Here is a 16909-nt window from a genome sequence, read left to right on the forward strand (position 1 = left end):
TCATCCTCCATGTTTTGAGTGCTTTTAGTTTTTCAGGATTTATCCTTCTGATCAACTTCCAAGTCAGACACTGTCCTCATGCATCACATCAAAAAATGATTATAAAGATGTAGTGACTGGCTTAAGAACATACAATTGATGATAAGGAAGATATGTATTTCATTACAGGCTTGTATAAAACAAAAACCTACTTGGCAATTGTAAAAAACTTAAACTCATTAACAATCTTAATTTATAACTAAAATTATTAAAAATAAATTCTGAATGGAGGCACGAAAATGTAAATCCCCTCCTTGTTCTCTTAAGACAGCCTTTCCAAATAAGGCAGGATCACCCCACAGAACTTTTGAGTTGAGCAACTTGGGGAGTGACCCTCAGAAATAAGCAGGATCAATATTAAATCACTGATGTTTCAAATGCCTTGGAGCTCTTTTATTTCCTCCTGTCTCTCCTCAAGAGAGAGTGGAGGGAGTGACATTAAAATTAACATAAGCAATGCAATTAGTGAAGATGTTGTCATAAATGCGTTAAAACATGCATGGAAAACTGGTAAAAGCATTTGCTTTTGGATAACTTGTTTGCAAGGATGGAAAGGAAGCTAACTTTCCATGATATATGACAATGTATCTCTTGAAATCTTATAAGATGTATGACTTGGATACATCTTTTAAATTTACATTTAATGCTTGAGCCTGGGTTTGCTCATTCCAAGTTCAGGGGAATAATTCTTACCTTATGTAGTTTTTAATGAGGATTAGAGATAGTATATATTTAATACCTGGCATAGAGTGGATGTTCAATAATTATTATTGAAAAGCAAATCCTTTTTTGATATACTATGGTGAAATAAAATGCTATGGCTAAGTTTTAGTTCTGAAGAAGTTTTCCAAGTAAAACACTAACCTAGTATTCAAAAAGGAAAAGAAAAGACGGGCCTGTAGATTTGATGTAGTGCTTCTAGGCTGTAGGAGAATTCTGCAAGTGTAGCAAATTTATCCCAGTGTGAGGGAAGGGAACAAAATAATAAATAATAATGGTTCATTATTATGCTCAGAAAGTTTATTTGACCTAGGCCCATGCCAATTTCATTTTTATCCCAATATATTTAATAAGACAATTAGGGGTCCACATATTTTAGTAAATAATATTGCCTAAAAGTTATTGACATAGTCTAGGCATTAAACTCTTATCATTTTCAAGCTCTAGATTATGAAACTAATTATAAGGCTTTAATAGTTAAATCCTAGCTGCTAAGTCTTGTGAATATTGTAGTGCTATCCATAAGGCTAAATAATTGTTTGAACTGTTGACATGGTAACTGTTCTGTTAAAAGCAATCTGTAAGGTTATATTCAATCTTCAAAGCAGTTCTCAAGAATTGTGTTCAAATATGGCCATTGAAATCTGGGAAGCTTGTTATTAAAAGCATAACCAGCAAAGTGGCTAATTTTCCTGTGAGAAGATGTCAATTAACCCTAATAGAATTATTTTGGTGTTGATTTTGTTTAATCAAACATCAGAAAATTATTGAGCTCTGAATAAATGGCTTATTACAGAAATATGCAGGTTGGCAAGAAAGATTGGAGAGTGCATTTCAACAACACACATATATTAACAGTCGCTTTTTTTTTTCATTGAAATGAGTAATTACCAAGGGGCCTTGCACTGAGGGCATCAACAAGATATGTGGCCCAAGACAGCTGCTTGGCTTCCCATCCAAGATAAAGTCAGATGCTCTAGAAATGTGTGCATGTTGAGGACTGAAGGGAGGGGAAACTTTGCTTCTTATTTATCACCTGTCAGGTCTGGAGAAGCACAGATGCCAAGGTGTGTACCCTATATTTATTTACAAGCACATTATCTACTATTGCTGCCTCTAGGGTGGCCAGAAATATCTTTCAAAGTGTAATTTCCCCCACTGTTTCTCAGCCCTGGGTGCACATAAAAACCACATAGGAAGGTTGGAAACATACCAATGCCCAGGCACCATCACTGACCAATAAAATGATAACCCTTCTGAGAGAATCTTGGTATGGATGTGTTTCAAAGTCTCCCAACATGTTTCTAATATATATCCTGGCCAAAAGAGCATTGCTTTAAGCCATCAATCACTCTACAGTATTATTTCTCAACTCTGCGAAGGCAAATGAACACAAAGAGTTTGACTGTCAAATCTGATTTATACAAATCAGTGGTCTTACCTAGTACACTGATCAGCTAGGGCTGCCATAACAGAATACCTCAGACTGGGTGACTTAAACCCAGAAATTTATTTTCTCCCAGTTCTGAAGGTTAGATGTCCAACATCAAAGTGCCATCAGTATTGGTATTTGGTGAGGGCTCTCCTCTGGGCTTGCAGATGGCCTCCTTCTCATGTTGTCCCCACATGGCCTTTCCTATCTCCTCACCTTCTTTTGTGGACACCAGTTCTATTGGATTAGGGCCCCACCTGTATGAACCTCATTTAAACTTACTCAGCTCCTTAAAGGCGACATTTCCAAATACAGTCATATTGGGGGTTAGGGATTTAACCTATGACTTTGCGGTAGGAGGACACAACTGAATCCATAATCCCTACTATCAGGCTTTACCCTTAATTACAGAGTTTCAGATAATTGTGAGACACAGGCAAAGTAGGGAGAGGCATAGAAGTACCATATGACACCTAGGTCTTTACTTCCTTTTTGGTCTAACCTGGAATAATAAATTAGATCTGTAAGTAATGTATCTGTCTACATACAAAAAAGGAAATGCAATCAAGCTACCTTTCTTCTGCTTTTCTGGAGGATGCTCCCATATCCTCCTCACTCCCGGCCCCTTTGGAGGAAAATGAATTGCAAGTCTGTTGATAATCATATCTTTCCCAATGGCATGTGTGATAGTTCTCAGCTCACCTTTCTTTCTCTCCACTCTCATGCAGAGTGTTTTATCTTTACCACTGAGTTCTGGATGCATTCTCTGATTTTTGTTTCTCTAACACTCTGCTATTAAATTTTGTTCCCCAGACCAACAGCATTACCTGGGAGCTTGCTAAAAATTCAGAGTCTCAAGCCCACTCCAGGCCAACTGAATTCAAATCTGCATTGTAACAAGGTTCACACTAGATTTGTTGGTGCATTCAAGTTTGAGAAGCACCGTTCTAATACCTGGAGCTTTTCCTGCTTCAGGATCTTTGCATACATGCCCTGTTACTTCCCATGCTCATGTTTTCACCTTTCAGATCACAGCTTAAGAATCACCCTTGCTACTTCTCTCATCTTCTATTGGAATGGTTGCCTTCATGTAATTCTATCAGCACATTATTTATTTCCTGTTTAACACTTATTATAATACATTTTATTAATTTGTTATATTATTTTTGCCTTGGCCGTTTCTTCTACTCTAAGCTCAGGAAGTCATATCCAATTTGTTCAACAATTTTATCCTAATGGATATCATGTGGCACATACTGCATAGATGGCAGATAGCCCTTGAATGAATAATGAGCAAATTGTTTTTCCATAATCTGTTGCCTGCCTGTGTCTTAGTCTCCCACATTTTTTCTTCCTCCCTTGCTTGCACTTTATGTTGCAGTTCAACTGAAACTACTTACAGACCTTCATCCTCATCACCATCTGTGAATCTAGTGCACTCATGCTTTCTTGCATTTTCTCAAGCTATTCACTGTTTCTGAATGCGTTTTTGCCATCTTGTTTCATTAAAGCACTCATATTCATCCTCAGAGTCTCTGCTCCAATACTCTAGAAAAGGATGCTTAAGGACCAACTGGGTCACACTTACATCTTAAATTACATTGAACTTAGTGTGATTTATACACAAATGTATACTGTGATGCTGAGATCCTATTGAGGGAAAGAAAATAGGTGTTTCTCATATCTGTATTTTTATTGTTTAATACAGTGCATGGAACACAGAAGCTGCTCAGTGAATGGCCTTTGATTATGAGATAGGAGAATTACAAGATGATGTTAGAAGGATGGGATAGAGACCATTTGTGCCTGCTACAGAATGTTGGCATGGAAAGTCCTTCCAGGACATCGTAGTACCCTTAGTAGTGTAAACATATTTTTGCTTGAGGAAAAAGCTACTTTTCATATCCCTTTAGTCCTCCAGCAGTCTTGGAAGATAATGTGAATCAGATAAGCACTTTATTTGTCTAATTCTCTGAAGTTGACCTAACTTCTCAATGCAAAAAAATAAGCAGATATGCATGTTTGGTTTAGAAGCCACTTCTCTCTTAGCTTTGTGGACTTATAAGTTTGTGAGATAGTAGATTCTGTTGTTAAATAGTCTAATTGAATTTTTAAATATATTCATGTAAAATAGACATCAGTATCAATGAACATACACTTCAACAGCCTTCTGCCAAACTCCACAAGGCATGGGACAGAATTCAGTGGCAGTGGGTGGTGACTTACATCGAAGTGACATGAAAGATACCAGAAAGCCTCTTACCCAAATATGTCACTGCCACATCCCCTGAACTCGCAACTGAGTTTGAAATTCCAACTACTTGAGTTGTTTCCTCAGGTTATCTGTTAAAGAACTGATTCTCCAATTCATCATTGGATAGCACATGCTTGAATACAACGCTTTTGATTTAGGCTTTTTGTAGGAAGCATTAACCCATTGCCCTGTAAGATAGAGGTTGACTTTTTAGTTTTTCTTGCCAGCTATTCACCAAGAGGAAGTATTTGGCTCAGTCTTGCTAACTTGAGCTGGAGAAACAGTATGCCAGTCAGCAGGAGGTGCATGAACAAAGGCATGGACACAATGTGCCAGAAAAAAAAGCTAAAACCCAAGTGAAGTAATAGTTTACTTTCCCCCTTATATTTTTTTAAAAAGAAAAAAAAATACTAGTTTTAATTGACTATTACCCCTTTAAAATACTCTCAAATATAGAGTCATATTTGGTTTTTCTGTAACTCCATTAATTGACCTCACAGAAGTTAAGTGAGTCGATCAAGATGATCTAGCCAGAATTGAGAGCCTTTGCAACCCAGTTCATGTTCTATAAGTTTTGCAATGACCCTACGAGTTCTTCTAGCCCAAGAACAAAGAAAGCCTGAAAGTTGATGCTAGAATCCCAACCAAAGTATTAGTTAAGCAACATCACTGTTTTCTACAGTGTTATTGAAAGAATACAGATTCCACAGAATGTTGAGAGATAGATATTACAGGAAAAAAAAAGAATGGTTTGTTCTATACTCAAATGGATTAGAAAGCACTAGATTAAATCAAGGAGGCCTCATTTTTCCTTAAGAGCAAAACATCTCAAAGTCTTCAATACACTAATACACATCCTGCCTCCCCTGATGTGTCTGTATTGGATAGAGTGGTTTCTTTTTCTCAAAAGATTATGTTGCAGGGCTAGTTTTCATTATAATGAAATGTGAGATAACTATCCTAAATAACCTGTATAAAAACAGTTTCTATCCTTTAGTTCAGAAAAGGGAAACAAGAGATTCAAAACTTATAAAAATAGAAAGTAGGGGAATAACAGAAAAAATAATCAAAAGCCTTTCTTGTCTTAGTAAGCCATTCTTCTCCATTTACCTGGCAGAGAGCATGACTCACCCCAGGTGAGTGGGTGAAAAGCAATTTGCAAGTTGTCTTGAGTGTGAAAATCTAAGATGTATGGCTGAGCTGGTTAGAAAAGAAGATTTAGTTTCAGTGATTTAAGGATTTCTATTGTTCTTTTTTGTACAGTTTGTTATATTTAAAGCTAGTCAGATACAGAAGGCTCAAGCGCAAAAGAAGAATAACAAGTGTTCAAAGGCATAAAAGAGGACATTTTTTTTCCTCTAAGGATTTATCCTTTTATATCCTAATCCTAAAAGTTCTTTCTTAGGATAGAATCTGCCCCAGGTTCCATATTACTTTTCAGCTCTGTAGGAGATTAAACAAAATAGATAATGGCCCTACTTTTCAAAGTGTAAGTACAGGGAAGAGAAAGATGGCAAAGATGAAATGCTAAGAGATTTCAAACAAGAGAAAGACCATTTCAGCTTGAAGGCATCAGGAAAGATTTGGGACATTTAAGATAATGGCGGAAGAATTAGGGGGAAAAATGACAGCTGAAAGGTTAAGTGTAAATAAAATAATATAAATAGGGACTCTGGTATTAAAGGGAAGCCCAATCACTGCCCTTTGTTAGAAGAGGCCGATGAAGCTGGAGTGGAGGTTCGGGGGTCTGCTTTGGAATGACATGAACAATCAAATGAAAAGTCTGCACTGTCTCACGTGGGCAATGGAGACATTTCAGGTTTTAATCCAGGATGCAGTAAACTCACACTTGCCTTCCAAGAAGGTACTCTGGCAACTTCAGACAAACAGTCATTGTGAGCTGCTCTTTTTAGGTACAGATGAACATTAGGAAACACCACTGATGTGGTCTCTGACCTCCTGGGCTTCCATTCAGGTGGAGGGAGATGGACACAGAAGTCAACATCCATATGTTTAATTTAAGCCAGCCATTATTATGAAGAGAAAGCAGAGTAAAGGAATAAGAAATAAGGAAAGGAAGACCCAAAATCAGAGAGAGCAATTAAGTGGACGCAACACGGATGACTTTAATAGATGCTCATCACTGGGGACAAAGAAGAAAAGGGTTTATGGGAGAAAACAGGAAGGAACTTTCACAATTGTTACTCTCCAATGGGAGCAAGGTAAAGAGTTAAAGATGACTGTATTGTCACTAATAATTGTAATAGACAGAACTCATCAAGTTTTACCATGTGTCAGACAACATGCTTCCATACATGCCCTTTTTCAATAAGTGTAGGAGGTAATTATTACTCTCTCCATTTCACAGATGAAAAAAATGAGGTTTCAAGAGCTTAAATGACTTGGCCAAGATCACCCTGCTAGGATTTGAACCCGTGATCATCTGATTCCAATGCTCATGTTATTATCTAGTTCATCAAAACAGGCTGAACTGTGTGTGGAGAGATCTAGAAAAAGGAAAGGAAGTTGATGTGTTCACTTTACATCTGCAGGGTCTGAAAAGCCACTATGACATTAAATACTGGCAATATTCAGCTGGAAAAATTGAAGCTCGAGGGAGAGGAGGACTGGGAATATTCATCTTAAAGTTCTTTGCATGAAATGTATTGACCATTGGAGCCATAATATATATATATATTTGAAATTAATCGTTATTTAGGTAACTGCCATGTCTCAGGCATCATGCTATTCCTTACACGTGTCATCTTATTTAGTCTTCCTACCTAATAAACTAAGGGAATTGAGATTCCATATCCTCTACTTGCTTATGGCCATACTTACTAGAGGTGATGGAGCCAGGCTTTGAACCCAGGACAGCCTGACTTCCTAACTCATACTCTTTCTATTTTGAGCTGTACCTAAGCTTACTGAAGGAGAGTGTTCAGAGAAGTCAGGGACTACTGAAATCATGTTCTGTCCTTGGCTGCAGATTGCACATGACTTGTTTTTCTCCCGTCTCATAATATGCTAATTGTGTTCATTTGTCCTCCACCTAGTAATTGAGTGCTCCATATTTAATTCCCTTTCTTCCTTTAAGAAAATATCAAGGACATTTAAACTGCAAACATTCATTATATACATAGATATGCATTAAATGACCAGAAAACTGATGAGACTCACAAAAGTAATTATGGATCCTTTCATCATTTCTAATTACACTTTAACTCAACTTTTGAGTATAGAAAAATCACTTCTAAAGGAGAGGTCAGTCTGTTCTTTCCTTGACACCATCATTTATCCATTTAATCCAGCAATTCGATTGCATTTCTTCCCAGATATTGAATTACAATAGTGGACAAAGAGGATGGAGGCTGTGCTCTCATGGAGCATACACACATTAGTTGGGAAAATAAATAGACTTTAATCGAGTCTCATTTTTGCATAACTACAAATTGTAATTACAAAGTGCTGTGAAGAGGTATCTTTATGAATAAAACAATGCTCATTCCAGTGGGTATAGGGACTCCCTGAACAAAACTTAGGTAAGCCTAAAGGTTATTTCATATTGTGACATGAAAGCCACTGTGGGCCAGGAAACTTCATAGAATTCAGATAAATCCAGGAGAGTGAAGCCAGCTGATGGATATCTCTGCCAAATTGTGCACAGTTATATGGGAGGTATGAGAGCAATGAAAAGTCATTGATGATATTAACCAAAAGGATGACATGATTAGACCTGCACATTAAAAGGATTGTGCTGGATGTTGTTGTGCAATAATTGGCTTAGGAGAAGACCAGCAGGAAAGGGAGGTGAGGAAACTGGACAGAAACCTTTTGCTGAAGAGGGTTTGGTAGCAAAGATCAGAAAGGATGATTCAACCCTCTAAGGAAGTAACCTTTATCTGTTTTGCTCCTGGCAATTCAGCCAGGTCCAGAACTCAGTAAGTACTGCACATATAGCTTTTTGGATGATATAAATAATTTCCTGCATGACATAAACTGACATAAGTTGTTGGTAATTTAAATATGTTTGGTTAAGGGAAAGGGAGATATCAAAGATGACACCTAACTTCTGGCTTATGAATAGATAAATCTACCATGCACTAAGGATTTGTATTTCTGTTTTCTTTGGATCTGAATCAGCTGTTTGTTTTTTTTTTTTTTTGTAAAAGATCAGAGAGTAAATACTTTAGGCTTTTCTGGCTATGCATTGCCAGCTACTCATTTCTACCATTGTTTTAGCATAAAAGCAGCCATAAATAATATGTACATCAATGAATGTGGATGTGTTTCAATAAAACTTTATTTTCAGAATAGGCAATGGACAGGTTTTGACCCATAGGCCAGCTTGTCAGTCCCTGGTACAGAATATGAGTCCAGTTTTGAACAAATTTAATTTGAAATAAATTTAAAATAACCCAACTCATTCTTTCTCATTGAGAGATTCATATGAATTATGTTTACATTATAATATTATTCTTAAATTCAGGCTTTTAAAAAAGTATTTTCAAATGTATTTAATAATTTGAATAAAAATATCTATCTTTGATTGTTAAACATCTTTTAGGAAACTATCACAGAGTGAGAAGAAATAGGAGGTCATTTGCAGTTAGCAAATAAATTATTTACAAGGAGATGGCTTTTCTACTGGCAGAACTATTTCAGAAATGGATAATTTGTGACACTGAATAAAAAAAAAAGATAGCTAACTGGATATTGGATATTGTTTGGCAATCTAAGAATATACGGTATTTTTTAAAAAGGCATAGAGGTTGTTAAAAAAAAAATTTTGAAGATTTCCCATAAGGCTGTCCTGATTCTTCCAGGGTGAAAAAAAAATGGTTCTGAAATCTAGTAAAATGGGTCTGTTTTACTTAGGGGTATAGAAAGGTTTCACAAAGACAGACCTAGATTTACTTTTGTGGCCAACTATTCAATTTCTCTGGGAGTTTTGAATTCTGCAAATTTAAGATAAGAACCTCCCTCATAATTTTTTGTTTTTGAGAATAATGCAAGCATTAAAATAGTAAATACAGGTCATTTAGGGAGAACTACAATGAAATCCGTTCTTGATGTATAATTTAACAAACTTGTGTTCCATTAGACTTGGTTGTTTGGGGTGGGGAAAAATGTTTCTTACACCCACTCACTTCATTTGTTTACTCTATATGTCCAGCTTCTGTAGGCATTTTAAGTTGTTTAACCAATAACATTATGAAACTTAAGCCTAGAGACCTTCCTGTCTGTGAAAATTTGTAATTCCACTACAATATTGTATGTTCCCATTAAATCATAATAGAGTATAACTAAGCATTTTAGTTGCCCCATCCAGACTTTTAAAAAGAGGCAGTGTTCCTGAACCAAACTTGGGGCTTTCCACCCAGTGCAGCAAAGCCAAACAATGACATTGTGATTTGCATAGAAAGTAAGATGTGTATTGCTGGGCACCAAGTGAGGAGAAGTTTCAGCAAATGTTTTAAGACCCAAACTTGGCCAGGGGCAGGAGCTCATGCCTGTAATCCTAGCACTTTGAGAGGCCAAGGTGGGTGGATTGCATGAAGCCAGGAGTTCGAGACCAGTCTGGCCAACATGGTGAAACCCATCTCTCCTAAAAATACAAAAATTAGCTGGGCATGGTGGAGCATGCCTGTAATCCCAGCTACTGGGGAAGGCTGAGGCATGAGAATTGCTTGAACCTGGTAGGCAGAGGTTGCAGTGAGCCCAGATCATGCCACAGCACTCCAGCCTGGGTGACAGAGTGAGACTCCATCTCAAAAAAAAAAAAAAAAAAAAAAAAGACACAACTCCAGGATGACTTATATGCAAGGGTTTTTAAGTGCAGGGGTGAGAGGGTTTTCAAAATGAGTTGAGGGTGGGGGCATTCTTGGAACTTCCGCATTCATTTTCCAGTTCCAGTTTGTGTGAGGTCTGCATGACAGCAGTCAGCATTTTTCATCTAGCAGGGTGTCCCGGTTTATGAAAACAACTCAGGAACGTATGTCAAGATGTTATATTTAGTTTATATCGGGAAGCAAACATCTCATGACCCTGACTTACTTGGGTGATTATTGTTATCTTCTTGCTTAGTAAGTTATTCATTCACTTCCTTAATTGCTGGTGGCAGGGCTAGCTAAGGTGCCTGGAACTTCCCTTGATGGGGCTCAGAATTTTTCTTTATTTTCATGCTTGGGAACTGGGGAGCCTGGCAGGCCCCAGAAGGGTCCTTGTGTACTCTCAATAGTGCATCACAATATCAAGAATTAAAGACAAGATGTATTAGACTGTTTTCACACTGCTGATAAAGACATACCTGCACCAGGCAATTTACAGAAGAAAGAGCTTTATTGGATTTACACTTCCACGTGGCTGAGGAGGCTTCACAATCATGGCAAAAGGTGAAAGGCAAGAAAGAGCAAGTCACGTCTTACAAAGGTGCTGAGAGGTGACAGAGTGCTGGCAGCCCTCACAGCCCTCACTCGCTCTCGGCGCCTCCTCGGCCTTGGCGCCCACTCTGGCCACACTTGAGCCCTTCAGCCTGCCGCTGCACTGTGGGAACCCTTTTCTGGGCTGGCCAAGGCCGGAGCTGGCTCCCTTAGCTTGCAGGGAGGTGTGGAGGGAGAGGCGCAAGCGGGAACCGGGGCTGCCCCCGGCGCTTGTGGGCCAGCTGGAGTTTTGGTGGGCGTGGGCTTGGTGGCCTGGTACTCAGAGCAGCGGGCCGGCCCTGCCGGCCCAGGGCAATGAGGGGCTTAGCACCCGGGCCAGCGGTTGCGGAGGGTGTACTGGGTCCCCCAACAGTACCGGCCCACTGGCGCTGCGCTTGATTTCTTGCCGGGCCTTAGCTGCCTCCCCGTGGGGAGGGCTCGGAACCTGCAGCCCGCCATGCCTGAGCACCCCCCGCTCCGTGGGCTCCTGTGCGGCCCCAGCCTCCCGGACGAGCGCCGCCCCCTGCTCCACCGGCGCCCTGTCCCATCGACCACCCAAGGGCTGAGGAATGCGGGCGCACATTGGGGAACTGACAGGCAGCTCCACCTGCGCCCCTGTGTGGGATCCACTGGATGAAGCCAGCTGGGCTCCTGACCCTGGTGGGGACTTACTTGGAGAACCTTTATGTCTAGCTAAGGGATTGTAAATACACCTATCGGCACTCTGTATCTAGCTCAAGGTTTAGAAACACACCAATCAGCACCCTGTGTCTAGCTCAGGGTTTGTGAATGCACCAATCTACACTCTGTATCTAACTACTCTGGTGGGGACTTGGAGAACCTTTATGTCTAGCTAGGGGATTGTAAACACACCAATCAGTACCCTATGTCTAGCTAGGGGATTGTAAACACACCAATCAGTACCCTATGTCTAGCTCAGGGTTTGTGAATGCACCAATGGACACTCTGTATCTAGCTACGCTGGTGGGGACTTGGAGAACCTTTGTGTCCACACTCTGTATCTAGCTAATCTAGTGGGGACATGGAGAACCTTTGTGTCTAGCTCAGGGATTGTAAACACACCAATCAGCACCCTGTCAAAACAGACCACTGGGCTCTCTGTAAAATGGACCAGTCAGCAGAATGTGGGTGGGGCCAGATAAGAATAAAAGCAGGCTGCCCCAGCCAGCAGTGGCAACCTGCTGAGGTCCCCTTCCACACTGTGGAAGCTTTGTTCTTTCGCTCTTTGCAATAAATCTTGCTGCTCCTCACCCTTTGGGTCCACACTGCCTTTATGAGCTGTAACACTCACCATGAAGGTCTGCAGCTTCACTCCTGAAGCCAGTGAGACCATGAACCCACCAGAGGAAGGAACAACTCCAGACACACCACCTTAAGAGCTGTAACACTCACCGCGAAGGTCCGCAGCTTCACTCCTGAGCCAGTGAGACCACGAACCCCACCAGAAGGAAGAAACTCTGAACACATCCAAATATCAGAAGGAACAAACTCCGGACACGCCGCCTTTAAGAACTGCAACACTCACCGCGAGGGTCCGCGGCTTCATTCTTCAAGTCAGTGAGACCAAGAACCCACCAATTCCAGCCACAGTGGTGGCAGGCAAAGAGAGAGCTTGTGCAGGGGAAGTTCCATTTTTAAAACCATCAGATCTCATGAGACTCATTCACTAACACAAGAACAGCGCAGGAAAGAACCGCCCCCATAATTCAATCACCTCCCACCAAGTTTCTCCCACAACACATGGAAATTGTGGGGGTTACAATTCAAAATGAGATTTGGGTGGGGATACAGCCAAACCATATCATTCCACCCCTGGCCCCTCCCAAATCTCATGTCCTCACATTCCAAAACCAATCATGCCTTCCCAACAGTCCCCCAAGTTCTTAAATCATTTCAGCATTAACTCAAAAGTCCACAGTCCAGCGTCTCATCTGAGACAAGACAAGTCCCTTCTGCTTATGAGCCTGTAAAATAAAATTAAATAGTTACTTCGTAGATACAATGGGGGTACAGGCATTGGGTAAATACAGCCATTCCACATGGGAGAAATTGGCCAAAACGAGGGCCTCATGCAAGTCCAAAATCCAGCAGGGCAGTCAAATCTTAAGCTCCAAAATGAGCTCCTTTTACTCCATGTCTCACATCCAGGTCATGCTGATGCAAAAGGTGGGTTCCCATGGCCTTAGGCAGCTCCACCCCTGTGGCTTTGCAGGGTACAGCCTTCCTTCTGGCTGCTTTCATGGGCTGGCATTGAGGGTCTGTGGCTTTTCCACACACATGATACAAGTTGTCAGTGGATCTACCATTCTGGGGTCTGAAGGATGGTGGCCCTTTTCTCACAGCCCCACTAGGTGGTGCCTCAGTAGGGACTCTGTTTGGGGGCTCTCACCCCACATTTCCCTTCCGCACTGCTCTAGCAGATGTTCTCCATGAGAGCCCTGCCCTGCAGCAAACTTCTGTCTGGACATCCAGGAGTTTCCATACATCCTCTGAAATCCAGGCAGAGGTTCCCAAACCTCAGTTATTGACTTCTGTGCATGCACAGGCTCAATACTCCATGGAAGCTCCCAAGGCTTGGGGCTTGTACCCTCTGAAGCCATGGCCTGAACTGTACCTTGGTCCTTTTTAGTCATGGCTAGAAAAGCTGGGACCGCAGTGCACCAATTTCCTACGCTTCACACAGCACAGGGATCCTGGCCCTGGCCCATGAAACCACTTTTTCCACCTAGGCCTCCAGTCCTGTGATGGGATGGTCTGCCATGAAGACCTCTGACATGCCCTGGAGACATTTCCCCCATTGTCTCAGGGACTAACATTTGGCTCCTCATTACTTATGAAAATTTCTTCAGCTGGCTTGGAATTTTCCTCAGAAAATGGGATTTTCTTTTTTATTGCATTGCCAGGCTGCAGATTTTCCATGCTTCTGTGCTCTGCTTTCCTTATAAAACTGAATGCCTTTAACAGCACCCAAGTCACCTCTTAAATGCTTTGCTGCTTAGAAATTTCTTCTGCCAGATACCCTAAATCATCTCTTTCAAGTTCAAAGTTCCACAAATCTCTAGGGCAGGGGAAAAATGCCACCAGTCTCTTTGCTAAACCATAAGAATCACCCTTGCTCCAGTTCCCAACAAGTTCCTCATCTCCATCTGAGACCTCCTTAGCCTGGATTTCATTGTCCATATCATTATCAGCATTTTGATCAAAGCCATTCAACAAGTCTTTAGGGAGTTCCAAACTTTCCCACATTTTCCTGTCTTCTTCTGAGCCCTCCAAACTGTTCCAACCTCTGCCTATTACCCAGTTCTGAAGTCACTTCCACATTTTCAGGTATCTTTTCAGCTGTGCCCCTCTCTACTGGTACCAGTTTACTGTATTAGTTTGTTTTCATGCTACTGATAGAGACATACCTGAGACTTGGCAATTTACAAAAGAAAGAGGTTTATTGGACTCACAGTTCCACATGACTGGGGAGGCCTCACAATCATGGCAGACTGTGAAATGCAAAGAGGAGTAAGTCATGTCTTACATGGATGGCAGCAGGCAAAGAGAGAGCTTGTGCAGGGAAACTCCCATTTTCAAAACCATCAGATCTCATGAGACTCATTCACTATCATGAGAACAGTGCAGGAAAGCCCACCCCCCATAATTCAATCACCTCCCATCACGTTCCTCCCATGACACATGGGAATTGTGGGAGTTACAATTCATGATGAGATTTGGGTGGAGAGACAATCAAACCATATCACCAGAGAAGTGGTTTTGTAGTCATTATTTCACTTAACAGCACAAAGATTTTCTTCTGCATCCCAGCCTTTTGGAGATCTTAGTTCAGTGGTTCCCAAATTTGTCCACATACTGAAATCACCTGAGAAACTTTGAAACACACTAATGCCTATTTCTTGCCCCTCAGAGATTGTGATTTAATTTATCTGGGGTGTGGTACAGGCTCTGGAATTTTTAGAATATCCCCAAGTAATTCAAATGTGCAAACAAATTAGGAATTACTGCTTCAATTCAAAGTTGAGCCTCAGAAACCTTAGGGAAGTCTCATCCATCTAGGATCCCCTGGGGCTTTGCAGTGAAATACAGTTCTGGATCCTTCTATGGATGCCCAGGGTCTACTGCAGTTAAAAAAATTCTAATAATGCTGGCTGGGCACAGTGGCTCACACCTGTAATCCCAGCACTTTGGGAGGCTGAAGCGGGCGGATCACAAGGTCAGGAGATCGAGATTATCCTGGCTAACATGGTGAAACCCCATCTCTACAAAAAAAAAATACAAAAAAATTAGCCAGGCATGGTGGCAGGTGCCTGTAGTCCTAGCTACTCGGGAGGCTGAGGCAGGAGAATGGTGTGAACCTGGAAGGCGGAGCTTGCAGTGAGCCGAGATTGTGCCACTGCACCCCAGCCTGGGTGACAGAGTGAGACTCTATCTCAAAAAAAAAATATATATATATATATAATCTTTCTACCTATAATAATTCTTTCTACCTGGAGTACATTTAAAAAAGGTTGACTTTTATAAGTTTTGAATAAGTGGAATCTCAATTGGCAATGTTTTTTATTGTAATATAGTCCCTAAATTCTGTTCGCTGTCTAGTCATGCTACTTAATGTTCAGAAATAGGGGCTGAGTTTAAAAATGTCTTGAGGTGTTGCAGAATTCCTTACCAAGCACTCGCTAGCTCCTCTACCTCACCCCTCCTCATCAGAACCAAAACCTGGCGCTTTCCTAGTATTGAAAATTCAACATACCTATGAATTCTTCGTAAAAAGCTTTTTTTTCCTATCAATTAGATAGGACAAATGTATTTTAATGAACAAATGGCATTTTAATAAAAAAGTTCTTTTTTTAAATTAGCTCATTCTATTAAGGTTCTAACAAGTAAAAATTATATTGCAGAGAATTATGCAATAAAAGCACCAGCCAGCTTGGTCTATGGAGTAAGCTTTGGAAATATGCAAATGGAATTTCACCAAGAAAAATATCCCTGAAGTGATAAAATTTTCTTTTAGATAGAGTGTGTCTGCGTGGGGAAAGGAACAGATCTCTTCTCCATAAAAATGGATGCACTGAACAGTGTTTATAACAATTCTATCTCTTTGGTTTTTGTGTTTGGCAGCAAGACAGCAACTAATTTAGTTTTATTTTAAAATTCCAGTGATTATAAGGTCTGCACATTACTTGCGGAGTAGCTTTGTCTCTCTACTAGAGCCAGACACCATTTTTTTCCCCAACATGTGTGCTAGAAAACTTTAGCTGGTGGTGCTTTTTCTCTGTTTCTGTCTGAGTCAGAAGCAATGGAGTCAAAGCTGATTTTCTGAATTCAGTACTTTACCACACCTTTTTCTGAGCATTCTCAGGAGACAAATAGAAAAACTTCCATTTGTTTCTAGAGTTGCCTACTATCCACGTAAGAACTTGAATTATTGGTGGATTTTTCTGACACACTAAGAAGGTTTGCATGTACCAAATGCAGAGAAAATGTATTAGATAGAATGCGTGACTGCAATTAGTAGATGGCCATGGAGAATTGGTTAGCCATTAAAGACAGTTTATCATTTCACGCTCAAAATTCCAGGGTAGAGTTTTATTAGTGTTAGTTAATTTGGTGACATAATTTTGCCTTCAAAGATGTAAATTCTTTTTAATCTGTCTTTCTGTCTTCTTTATTTTTATTTTATTTTTATTATTTTTTTGCCATCCTCAGCATGTGAGCTTTGTGTCTTAGGCTTGCCTTTTTTTTTTTTTTTGAGATGGAGTTTTGCTGTGTTGCCCAGGCTGGAGTGCAGAGGCACAATAATGGCTCACTGCAATCTCCGCCTCCCGGGTTCAAGCAATTCTCCTGCCTCAGCCTCCTGACTAGCTGGGATTACAGGTGCCCACAACCATGCCTGGCTAATTTTTGTAGTTTTAGTAGAGACAGGGTTTCACTATGTTGGCCAGGCTGGTCTTGAATTCCTGACCTCGTGATCCACCTGCCTCAGCCTCCCAAAGTGCTGGGATTACAGGCGTGAGCCAC

At 40.7% G+C, this 16909-nt stretch overlaps 1 protein-coding gene and 1 long non-coding RNA gene across 9 annotated transcripts in view; one reads left to right on the forward strand and one right to left on the reverse strand.

Annotated features, from left to right (window-relative positions):
- LOC117979578 (uncharacterized) overlaps positions 1–12545 on the reverse strand; it is a 65476-nt gene extending 52931 nt beyond the window's left edge. The window contains exon 1 of the long non-coding RNA XR_008625000.2: positions 12281–12545. This is a non-coding gene — a long non-coding RNA (uncharacterized LOC117979578). The remainder of the gene's footprint in view (positions 1–12280) is intronic.
- Positions 1–16909, forward strand: part of GRM7 (glutamate metabotropic receptor 7) — an 880478-nt gene that overhangs the window by 696379 nt on the left and 167190 nt on the right. The window lies entirely within an intron of this gene.

The sequence above is a fragment of the Pan paniscus genome, chromosome 2, assembly GCF_029289425.2.
Source record: "Pan paniscus chromosome 2, NHGRI_mPanPan1-v2.0_pri, whole genome shotgun sequence".
In the NCBI taxonomy this organism is placed as follows: domain Eukaryota; kingdom Metazoa; phylum Chordata; class Mammalia; order Primates; family Hominidae; genus Pan; species Pan paniscus.